General features: G+C 48.9%; 1 protein-coding gene and 1 pseudogene across 1 annotated transcript in view; both read right to left on the bottom strand.

The window, feature by feature from the left end:
• LOC137651316 (zinc finger protein 729-like) overlaps nucleotides 1–12,443 on the bottom strand; it is a 49,162-nt gene that overhangs the window by 26,524 nt on the left and 10,195 nt on the right. The window lies entirely within an intron of this gene.
• Nucleotides 5,170–5,288, bottom strand: LOC137651380 (5S ribosomal RNA; annotated as a pseudogene).

Genomic DNA, 12,443 nt, shown 5'->3' with positions numbered 1-12,443 from the left:
GACAAACATCTCCCCTGAGTCTGCTAGAATTTAACCACTCGTCTAATATAACAGACTGACCCTGGTTGCAAGTAGAGTGAACATTCTTGTGAACACTTGATGGGTTGAGTGTACTGGCATATTACACCTGAAAGAATGACTCAATGTATATCCTCAGAGGAAAATCTTCAGTGACAACCAGAGGTCAAAGTCACTGATGTTGACTCAATGGAAGGAGAAAGTAGAGGGACGTTTCACCTCACTTGGAAGATTAGGACCATCCAAAGATCAGACTCTGGGGTCTTATATCATTCCCAACATCTGTGGCATCCTTTCCCTGCAAGACGGCGAGAGAGATGCCCTGCTGTTGACTTCCCCTCTGAAGTACGATCCAGCAAGCCCTAGCTTATCTCATAACTCAAGGAAAAAGGGGAAAGATTGTACAGTACAAGCCACTGTTCCAGATAAACATGACAAATTCGAAGATAATTTGTATTTTTCCTAACCATACAAACCTTAGCTATTTACATTGGGTTTACCTTTTAGCGTAGCTGAAATGGCGAGCCATTAGAATTTAACGAGGGTGAAATACCCCTGCGCTAGTTAGCGGGGGGGTAGGGGAGTGGTAGCTAGATACCCCTCCCCCCCTCACACACAGGTGAATGCTCCACTTTCACTTAGAGGTAGGACTTGTCTTGGGGGACAGGGCTGGCGGGCAAATATGTGTAAATAGCTAAGGTTTGTATGGTTAGGAAAAATACAAATTATCTTCGAATTTGTCATTTGTTCCGTAACCGAAATACAAACCACGCTATTTACATTGGGTGACTTACCCCTTAGGAAGGGTGGAAAGTCCCCAGCCATACTGGCTTTGGCTTTACCCGGGGACTCACAATCCGAGTGAGTCGCACTCGAGAAAAGGAGTCCCTGCACCTCACAAGTTCCTTGCTCCGCTTGTGTGTGAAGGAAGAAGTGTGACCCGTCCTAGGCAGTTGACCTGGAGTTCCAGAAGGAACTCTGGGTTAGGACGTTCCCAATACCACCTCGTCAGGGTATGGGGGACGCGACAGTATTGACTCAATACTCGGAACACAAGGAAGCATGGTTTACCTGCAGAGGTTCGAGGTCAGCTATGCAGAGACCAGGATGCTGCTTCCCAGTAGAGGGGAAAATGAAGAAAGAAGTAAGGGCCAGACATACTTCTTTCGTTCATGCAGACTAAAACCTGATAACAATGCCCTCAACCTTCTGCTACCTGTCCAAAAAGGAGCCTGAGGTTAGACCAGCTGTTGTGTAGCCACCACAGAGCGATAGAAACATATCGAAACTCCTGTGGGTCACACCTTGCAGGAAGCAGGCTGCGAAGGTCATTAGACGCTTCCAGACTCCAGCTTGTAGCACCTGCGTCACAGAGTAGTATTACTCGAAGGCGAGGGACGTTGCCATGTATCCGACATCGTGTTGTAGGGCGACGTGACGGGGGAGGGTCTGGATTCAGGTCGAGATGAATGTCCTTGAGTCCGAGCTGAAGAGGTAAACTGGTGACTCTCCCCCGTGTCCTTCTTGTGCTCCCAACCCGGCTGCACGTGAGGACAACCTGCAGCTGTTCCCATAGCTAACCTCTCGATTCCTTTACTGGCAAGAAGGAGAAGGTTTCAGGACATCAGATATAGAATGGTGACTCGAAATCTTGAAGGAATTGGACCGAAGGCCGGGACCCCAAGATTCTGAGTCTAGCCAACAACTCAGGAGCGAACCTGAATGTTGCCTTCCCCCATTCCTTAGAAAGGGCGGAGTAGTACGAGACCAAGAAGATTGCTTACACACTGGCCGCGGCCAGAGTGAGCAGGAGACCCAAGACGGAATACGATCAGAGGCCTGACGTAAAGGGTCTTGAGAAGATCTCTTAAGGGACTAAAAAGTCCGAGCCATGCTCCATGTTGGAGGTCTCACTCCGACTAGGGCAGGGACATTCGCAGCTTCGCATGAGCGAGGAAAGGTCCAGCGGGAAGGAAAAGTTATTCCTTTAAGCCTGAAGGTCAGGGAAAGGCTGAGCGACAGGCTTCATTGCCGAGAGCGGAAAGGAGTTTGCCCCCGCCGAAAGGCAATACAGTGAACCCTCGCTACTTCGCGGTTCGACCATCGCGGATTCACCACTTAGCGGATTTTTTTCATAACCCATGTCTATACATATATTGCGGATTTTCCGGAAATATCGAAAATACCGCGATGTGACCGATGGTGCGAGATTGGAGAAAGTAAGGAAAATTGAATCATGATTGATTTTCAATATAAATGAAACTTTGAGGAGCAACAAAGATATCATTTGTTAGAGAGATAGAGAGAGGTAAGGAATGGGAGGTAGTGAAAAGTAGCCCACAGAGAGAGAGAGAGAGAGAGAGAGAGGTAGAGAGAGAGAGAGAGAGAGAGAGAGAGAGAGAGAGAGAGAGAGAGAGAGAGAGATAGGTAGAGAGAGAGAGATAGGTAGAGAGAGAGAGATAGAGGGGGGTTTAAATGTAATAAACAAAAAAAATTTATAGGTTATAACACATTGGTGCTTATGTAATATCAACTGTATACTGTAGACGGTTTGAATAAGTTAAGAAATGGTATAAATGATACTTTATTAGTGTATTCGTACACACTCAAGAGCGGCAGCTAGATGACAGCTGATCTAATCACAGCCAAAAGTAAAAAAAAAAAAAGTCAACAATACTCGATTTTTAAAACACACCCGAAATTTAAAAACAAAAGTACACGCTTTCTTAATGTGCAATTAACTATTTAAAGAGTGGCAATTTTCTAGAATAAAATGATATTTCCCAAAAAATAGTGGTTTGCTGATGAAATCGGATGCCCTATTTTTGGCTATGATTGAAATGGATGTAGACTCGGCCTAATTATTTCATTTCGTATTTAATTGACACTAAGAAAACTAATTTTAGTTTCTTCATCTAAATGTAAGTATTGTATAACATGAAGAGAGAGAGAGAGAGAGAGAGAGAGAGAGAGAGAGAGAGAGAGAGAGAGAGAGAGAGAGAGAGAGAGAGGAGAGAGAGAGAGAGAGAGAATGAATCAGCTGTTGTACTCAAATGGCGTGTTTTTGTTTCGTGAGAATTTCATCGCCACGACTTTAACAACAACATACTGTACTGAACTTTACAGTATTATACAGACTACTGTAATATGATAAAGTAAAATATTTGTAATCTATTTTATATGAAATGGGGCTATTTTTGTTTTGTTTAAAATTTACATTTACGTATGTAAAACAACTCTCTCTCTCTCTCTCTCTCTCTCTCATAGATTGTTTTCCTGCTTTGCTACGTATGTATGATTTTATATAGATACGGTAAATAATATTTGTAATAACATATTTTATAAAAGCTTTTACTGTAATATCATTATTTATCACTTTCATCATGCGGGTTAAATTCCTTAGTTTGTTTACTGAGCGTACTTTATGACGCCGTCGTATCAGGCGGCGTCATAAAGAAAAAAATTTCATTTGGAAGTCCTAAGAAAAATTAAGTAAAACATTAGTAATAACCAAATCAACATACTGTACTGAATAATCAATATAATTGATGCAAAAACTAACCTATAAACAGATGTGTAAATGCGTTTGTTTCTTCATTAGGATCAGAGATAAACGTAAACAAAACATTGGTTGCCATTTTTTATCGTGCTTTTTGGCGTGTTTAGGAAACGCATGATATAAAGTCGCCTTTAATATTTGTGCCTGTTTTAGTTAAGGGTACTGTATTACATGCATTAAGTGTTCTGTACATTAAAGGGTAGTTTGTTAACAGTACTACGTACAAGGGAAGGTTTTAAAAGTCTGAATATACATGTTAAATAAATAGGTAAATATGGTGTTACTACTTCGCGGATTTTCACCTATCGCGGCCGCGTCTGGAACCTATCTACCGCGATAAACGAGGGTTCACTGTAAGTTCGTTATTGCTGGAGAAGAGGCCTCAAGGGAAGAGGTATATCTCCCATGCCACCAACCACCGAAGACTCTCCACTTCACCTGGAAGACCCCTGCGGATGACTATCGCAGATGACGCGACCTCCGTCCCGCGACTGTAGCGGGTTGTCTCTTCTTGAGGAGGAGGCGTAGTGTCTCCAGGCATGAAGCCGAAGCGACGCCCCGGCTCGTGAAAGATGTTGCAGTGTGGTTGTTCGAGTAGCCTGTGCCGTGGGAGAAGCTCTCCCGGAAGTTCCGTCAGGGGAAGCAGAGGGTCTGGACACCGTTCTGCGTATAGTCCCAGTGGAGCTCTCAGGGCCATTGAAAGGTTGACAGACAACCTGGTCTTGTTGAGACCCATTCTCAACAGACAACAAAGGAGGGAAGACGCAGGCGTCGATGTTGTCCCACCATCACCGGAATACATCTTGCCAGAGTCTCGGGGTCTGAGACTGGGGGGAAGAACAGCGGAAGCTTGAGGTTCCAAGCTGTCGCGATCAGGTCCCCCAGGCCAGGACTTGCTAGTTACTCAAGGCCAAAGACCCCCAGGTACACACTCTCTACGAGGCTCTGCTCGGAAGTCGGAGAGAACATTCCTCTGCCCGGAATGAGAGAGCCGATGGTGGTATTGAGAGGATCTCAAATCATCTCAGTATCTCTACTGCAAGATGCGAAGGTATGAAAATGCGTCCCCTGCTGGTTAGAACACGCCAGTACCATGAAGTCGACGCGCACGGAGCGACTCGGCAGGAGCTGTAGGATCTGTAGAGGGGCCAGATTACGGCCCCTAAGCCTGCCTGAATGATGGAGAGGTATCCTTCAGGTCCTGACCATAGGCCTGGACCGGAACATGCCCCCCCCCCCCCCCTTTTCTTTGACGAATCCAAGAACAGCATAAAAAATGTGGGGAAAGGACAAGAATATCCACTCCCATCAAGAGGTTCCATAGGTCAACACCCATTGCAGGTCTAATCGTTCCGCTGGTCCCATAGGGGCCAGAAAGTCCGGTTAATCGTTGCTTTGAAACCACCGGAACTTGGGCCGCCCCACAGGGAACTTATCCTGAGGCGACCGTTCGGAACTTTAGACGGGTCAATGAGGAAAAGAGGACTAAGAAACGTTCCAAGGTAGGGCTGAAAGCTCTGCTTGACTGAGAATAGGTACTGCGACTCTCCTCAGCCTTGCCACAGTCAACTGAAGGGAAGGCTCGGAGGCGGCGGCAACAGAATCTGGCGTCCCCAGGCGGTCACCCATCCAAGTACCGACCAGACCCGACGTTGCTTAACCTCGCTGGACGGACGAGAAGCGGGGTTTCCAACGTGGTAAGGCCGTTAACTCAATATCATAGCTAGATACTCCAGATGTTGAGGCAGAAGAAGAGAAGGCTTTTAGCAAAATACCATGAACCCCCACTCATGGTAAGCATCCGGAAGCTTGTCCCGGCGCTGAAGAAGGTCGAACCCGAGCCTACCGGAGTTGACCAGACCTCCAAAAGGCGAAGGAGGCGGAAGCCTGCACCTGAGCGGCCATGAGGAAAGCAGGGAGAGTTCTTTAGGGAAAAACCTGCGATGCCACGGCGGGATCGCCACAATGCATCTTAAGCAGGAATACCTGTAGTCTAGGCTGAATTTCACGAGCTTCCTGGAAGATGGATGGAATGGAAACTGAAAGTACCCGTCCTTCCGATCTAGGGCCTAAGGAGTCCTGTCGCCTCGTTACCAGTCTGATCGATTCTGCTATTCCACGCTGGACGAAGTTTGTTCGACAAACTTGATCAGAGCTGAGAGGTCGACTATGGAACTCCCGTCTCAGATACTTCCTTACAAGAAAGGATCGACTGAAGAAGCCGGGGGGTGAAGCCGTCGACGATCCTATGGAGGACCTTCTCCTAAGGCATGGATCATTCTGCCCAAATGGGCAAACTCTTGCCGACCCTATGGCATAGAGGTTCAGAGACACTGAATTCGCTGACAGAGACGGCAGGCGCGATATCCTTGGCTGATCACAGAGATCGTGCAGGAATGGGCATCAGGAAGCTGTCATCCAGATGAGTAACCTTAGGCATCCTCCCAGCGTGAAACCTGCAAGGGGGGGGGGGTGCCAATCCTAGAGTTCGTGAACTCTGCTGCTCCCTCTAGGACTATGCCCCCCCCCCCCCCCCCCCCCCCCCCCCCGGGAGAGCCTCCCGTGCCACCTGTTCCTGACAGGAGGGAACTGCTATTGGACACCTTGTCTCAGTTGTCGTAGCCGGTCCGATAACTTAGGCCAACGTGGCTGAAAGAAAGAGGCGCTGGAGCCCTGCAGGGTCTGGAAGAAAGCGCCTTGGAGGAGTGAAAACGGAAGTCGACTTCCTCCGCACAACCGCTGTCTATGTCTCTGTCCTTGGGCACAAACAAACTCTTCTCAAGGATGGAAGGGTGTCTGAGGTTGTTGACATCCACAGATGAGACACCCGAAAGGAAGCCCTCGGTCATTGCGTCCAGATGGTCCAACATCGAGTTTACCCGCAAGTTCGAAACTTGACGACGAAACGCCAAGGTGCTTGAGCCCGAGAGGAGGAAAGTAACCATGACCTTCCTGTAGCTTCCTTGAACAAAACCTCAGGTCGCAACCGAGGAGGGAAAGGACCTGGTAAGCCCCTTTCACGAGATGGAGAAGAGGAAGGGGTAAACCAGTCACCCCTTGGCCGATGGAGAAATCTCGAACGGAAAGCCCCCTTGCAAAACCCTTCCAGGGAATGGCGGGGAAGGGCTAACCCAGGTTCTGGAAAGAAGAATGTTGCTCAGACCTCCCTGAAGATTCTTCTTGCATGTGCCATGCTCTGCGTTTACGGGGTGAGGCCGTGTTCTGGAAATACGCTCCAGAAGACTCGCCAGGCTGGCCATGCTGCGAAACCCCAACGGGAATCGCTGTCGCAATCGCCCTGGCGCTCGCGCGATTGTAAATCAATGGTTTGCGCGTGGGCGAACGTGGAAGCGCCCATGCGCGGGCACGCAGGAATGCAAACGAAGGTGAGCGAAGGAGCGCGAGCGTGGTAGGAAGGGCAAGAGCTGGTGGTCAGCGAGCGATAACCCATAGGCGAGCAATGGATACTGCCAGAATTAAGCCGACGTTCGCGCGACGGTACAACGTCGGTCCGCGCGACGGAACACCGTCGGTCCGCGCGACGGAACACCGTCGGTCCGCGCGATGGAATACCGTTGGTTCGCGCGCGGGCAAACATTGGAGAGCATGTGCGCGGACGCGCATTAGCGTAGGCGTGCGGTCGCGCGGGCGTGTGGACGCGCAGGCACATGGGCGTGTGGACGCGCAGGCACATGGGCGTGCGGGTGAGCGCAGGCGGTCGGGAGACCGATGACGCGTAGGCGGGCGATGGCGCGTTGACGAGCGATGGCGCGTTCTGGCGAGCGATAGCCCGTAGGAGAGTGAAGGCGCGTTGGCGAGCGGTGGTGCGTTAACAAAACGCTAGCGCGCAGGTGAAGAATCGCGCGGGCGCGTAGGCGATTGCCAACGCGAGAGAGACTAGTGATGGTTAGCCCGCATCACGCTAACAGAAGGCGCGCAGGTGCATCAGGAAGGTGAGCGCTGAAGCAAGCTGTTAATAAGGCGATCCTAGACGGTCAGAAAACAGTTGGCGCCCATTGGTGCGTGGCAAAAAAGGGCGCGCAGATGTGCGCTGGCGATTGAAGAAAGCTGGGGCACAGAAGGACAGAAGTAAAGGTGAGCGCTGGCGAGCAGGAGGAAGATCTACTGCAAGACTCAGCTACCGGAGATTGTGGTCCACAACAGGCGAGCGCTAGATCGCTACTGATGGTGTCCAGGGGAACTGACACGCGTGGCAGATCGATGGCGATCGTTGACGCGTAGGAGATCGCTGACAAGCAGGTGAACGTTGACGTGTCTGTGGTCGCTGGCGAGCAGAAGGCAACGCGTGGAAGCCTGTGCGAAGAAGAAGAGTCCTTGTCCAAGACCTGAACCGAAGTTCTAGATCGCGAGGGCGAACGTGGGTGCACAGGGCGCATAACAGGAACCAACAGGAACCGCAGAGATGATCCTCATGAGAGCGCTGACGAACAGGCGAACAGGAGAGCGCTAGCGATCAGGAAAGCGCTGATGAGCAGGAGAGTGCCTGTGCACTAACACTGAGCAGGAGCAGGAGAGCGCCTGTGCGCTAACACTGAGCAGGAGCAGGAGAGCGCCTGTGCGCTAACACTGAGCAGGAGAGAACACAGCAGAAGGGCGCGCAGGGGAACCCTGACACGCAAGGGAAGAACCCCCGTGGGAGGCAACCCTTAGCCCCGAAGGGATCGTTGTCCGTCGGGAGACTGATGTCCGTCGGAAGACCGTTGTCTGTCCGCCGGGAGACTGATGTCCGTCGGAAGACCGTTGTCCGTCGGGAAGACCGTTGCCCGTCGGAAGACGAGGTCAGACTGCTGTCCATCTGCACCAGGGGCGGAAGATCAAGAAGAAGGAGTTGTAGGCTGCATACGGAGATTCAAAAAGGCGCCTCTTAGCACCCTTATAGGGAGATGGGAGGCCCTTACGACAAGGCGGACGGTGAGCCTTACGGCAAAGGAGGCCAACAGCAACAACAGCAGAAGAATCCTTCGAAGAGGAGTCTCTATGAGTGTACTCTCTCGCGAACGAAAGAGAAACACTTCGTAGAAGAGACTGGTCAGCCAGTGACCTAAAAGGAGCAATCCTCCGAAGAGGGGCTCCTGCAGTTGCCCAGCCCCTTGAGCGAAACTGCAGGTGCGACCGCTCAGCACCAAGAGCATAGTCGCACGAAAAAAAGGCAAGAGAAGAACCCCCCCAAAAGGGGAAAAACTCAAGCCTGGACAAGAAAAACTTCCCTCGGAAGGAAAGTTACCCACCCAAGGAGGCGAGCCTCCTGAGAGTTCTAAAATGAACCGGAGAGCTGTCAATCGTCACGGGAGTACTTCCAGAAGAAGGAGACACGCCCCTGACGAAAATCCATAGGGGAGGCAGCAACAGCCGAATCCCCAGGCCTCAACAAGACAGCTCACGCCGTTGCCATATTACAGAAACGAACTAGATCAGTAACTGTAAAAAAAAAATAAAAAAAAAATCATTAGTACACATTCATTCCCCCGGGAAGGCTCCGAAGAGGAATCCCGAGGGAAAGGAACACAAGAATTACACAACAGGCACGTGCCCTCACAACCACTTACACTCACAGAAGGAGAGCTGTAACCAACACAGAATTATAACAATTATAATTATGTAACTATGTAATTATGTAATTTAAAAATGAAAGAACACTAAAAAAAGAACGAAAACCCCGAAAAGAATCGTTCTACAAAGCTGAAAAATCAACAAATACAATTAGATTCATAAACTAATTGAGACAAAACGTACGGCGTAGCAACCCCCCCACACGGGAAGGAAGCTACAAAAGGCGTAGTAACGTAGTAAAAGGGTGAACGACCTCAAGAGAGAGAGAGAGAAAGACCGAAGCAAACTCGATCGCAACCCATAAAAAAACACCATGGTGGCCTAAACTGCCGAGGGCTCCACGGAGATATCGTACACTACACACACAAGCACAAACTCTGTAAAGGAAACTTACTGATTTCTATACTCAAATATATACATAAACATGAGAAAATGTTTACATATATATTGAGTAAAAGAAAAGTAAGTGATTAAGTAAAGACAAAACAACAATGGCTGCCAAGCGAGGACAAAGACAGAGACGTCTGTCCATGTCCGAGCCAAAAGTGAAAGAGGAGCATTCACCTGTGTGTGAGGGGGGGAGGAGTAGCTAGCTACCACTCCCCCCCCCCCCGTTAACTAGCGCGGGGGTATTTCACCCTCGTTAAATTCTAATGGCTCGCCATTTCAGCTACGCTAAAAGGTAAACCCAATGTAAATAGCGTGGTTTGTATTTCGGTTACGGAACAACTAAGTTTTCCCTTTTGATTCCCTCAGAAACTGGGACACACTCTGAGACACCTGATCAGCTAACTACCCAATAGGACAGCCAGCACCACGCAGGGATTGTGTCTATTGACAAACCCCAAGTGGTCGGATGCTTCAAATAAGAGGAATCAGGATCATTTGACTTCCAAGTAAAAGATCAAATCTCATCTGAGTGCACCGAGTGGTTCCTTAACAAGTAAACATTTCAAGTCATGTTATGCGATTGGTTGCAAGCAACTATCTCTGCAAAGGGATGATGAAACTTGTCAACTGCCTTTGCTGGAATGGGAGTTGGTCGTGTATGTCCACTTACAGACCGGTAAAAACCTGAGTGGCCCAGTTATCTCTTGCGGATAATGGCATTCCAGTGAACCTCCCTAGTTTATTGCTGTCAAGCAAACTCTTGGTCACAAGCTACTACTTCCGAAGGACAAGATTGAGATGTAGCTTCAGTCACATTTGTCAGTCAGGTAGACGTATGCATGGGTCTGGTTACTGACTAGTAACACAGAAAGAAAAATTTTCTTACAGACTGTATACGGAAAGTTCCTTCCAATCTTACAGCAGAAATATCCCTTGACGGGTGCGGCCGAATGATTTGTTGAACCCGATACTCAATTAGAAAACATCAATAAATGTTCGCAAAAAAACCTCCTTCTCTCTGATGACAGGTATCCCCTATGATGGGAGATGAAAGAGGAGCCCCCTTAAGAGCAGACTACTGTACCTATGTTAACATAAGACCCCTTGCTACTCCTCACCAGAGTGCATGTAGCCGTGAGGTTAGTGCATGCAACTAGCAAAGCGAATAGCCTTTGTCGGCAGTATTAGTTTGCCTTCCTGCATGTGGGTGTGTCAAATCGTAACTTCCTGCTCAGGGTAAGTGCTCATACACGAGTTTGAGTATCGTGAACACATTTTCATTTGTTCCCTGAGGTACCTCATGGAGTCCCTTGCAAACAGTGTGTGCGCAACGAAGAGCAACATCATAGCTTAAAAGAAAATGATCGTTGACTAGCCCAAGCATTGTGAACCTGTTTGTGGACGTGCGTAGGCCTACAAGGAGCACATACAGCTTGCAACGCGATCACAGTTCAAACCTTGTAGGTAGTAAGCACTTGACAATTCGCCTCGTGGGTGGGACAAGTATATCAGCAAGCAGGCAAATACTTGATTGCTATCTTTCATAAATGTAATCATGAGCTGATTCCATCCCATCGGGAATAGAGACTTCAGCGAATAACCTCAAAGGGTTATGTCTCTCAAGACCATTGTGTACTGACAGCATGACAGGGTGAGGCAGAGATCACAAGGGATCAGATGCCGGCACCATGTCAGAGTTCCAAAATGCTCTCTATCTCGTAGGAAGGAGTAGTCAAGAGATTATCTCACGAGACTCATCGTCTCACAAGACTCTGCGTTGTCCAAACCACGATCGGAAGTGGCAGCTGCAAGCAGTCGGAGAGCATTCATGTCTGTGGCAATAACCCCACAAGATTCAAGTCTAACGAGATTCATTGTGCCTGGTGGGATGCTGCAGCCGCAAGCGGTCGGCAGGCATTCACCTCTGTGCAAAAACCCTGGGGGATTGTATTGCCGCAGGAACACACCTCCTTGCGTTTGTAAAGGCGAGAGCACGTGTGCAGCCGAAGTAACTTATGCTAAAAATTTTATTTTCATTATAAAATAAATTTCTGAACATACTTTCCTGGTGGTTATATATATAGCTTACGTCCCTGATGTCACGGCAGAAAAATTCAAAACTCGCGTCAATCGCCGATTGGATAGCCAGGTGTGCTACCCATGCGCCCCTGGCAAAGTACCCGGAAACCATTCCCTCGGTATTCATATCTTTTATGCCTCTAGTCTCTAGAGGGGAGGAGGGGGGATTTTAAGTATGAACAAAAATTTATTTTATAATGAAAATATGACAAATTCGTAGATAATTTGTATTTGGATCAGTCAACAGCAATACGGTCTACGCTATCACTGGCCGGCCTCTCGGAAGAGACCGCTCGAGGGGGAGCTTGGGAGGAGGAAAGGGCTACGGAAGAAGAAGTCTTGGAATTTTCTCTCTTCAAAGAAGCCTCTGAAGGAGAAAGATCCCTTTTAGACTTTTTCTTCCGGCGCAGGGCAAACCTCTCCCACTGGGAGGTAGACCACTCCCTACATTCGATACATACATTACCGCTATCACACCGTTGGCCCCTACAATGAGGACACAAGGTGTGGGGGTCGGTGTCGACCGCCGACATAAAAGTCTCACAAGGGCGGCCAGGAAGTCCAGGGCACGTACGCATAATCAGTAGAGGCCAACTTCAAACACACTGTGAGGAAGAAAAAGCAAAAACAGATTAATGGCAGTCAAAGCGAGGGAGGGAGCAGACAGGTCTGTTCTCCGCCCGAGCCAAAAGTAAAGTGAAGCACTCACTGGTGTGTGTGAGGGGGGGGGTAAGCTAGCTACCCCTCCCTACCCCCCGCTAACTAGCGGTGGGGTATTAAACCCTCGTTAAAATTCTAATGGCTCGTCATTCAGCTACGCCGAAGT

The sequence above is a fragment of the Palaemon carinicauda genome, chromosome 12 (assembly GCF_036898095.1).
Source record: "Palaemon carinicauda isolate YSFRI2023 chromosome 12, ASM3689809v2, whole genome shotgun sequence".
Classification (NCBI taxonomy): Eukaryota; Metazoa; Arthropoda; class Malacostraca; order Decapoda; family Palaemonidae; genus Palaemon; species Palaemon carinicauda.
This window is presented reverse-complemented; position numbering and strand designations above follow the sequence as displayed.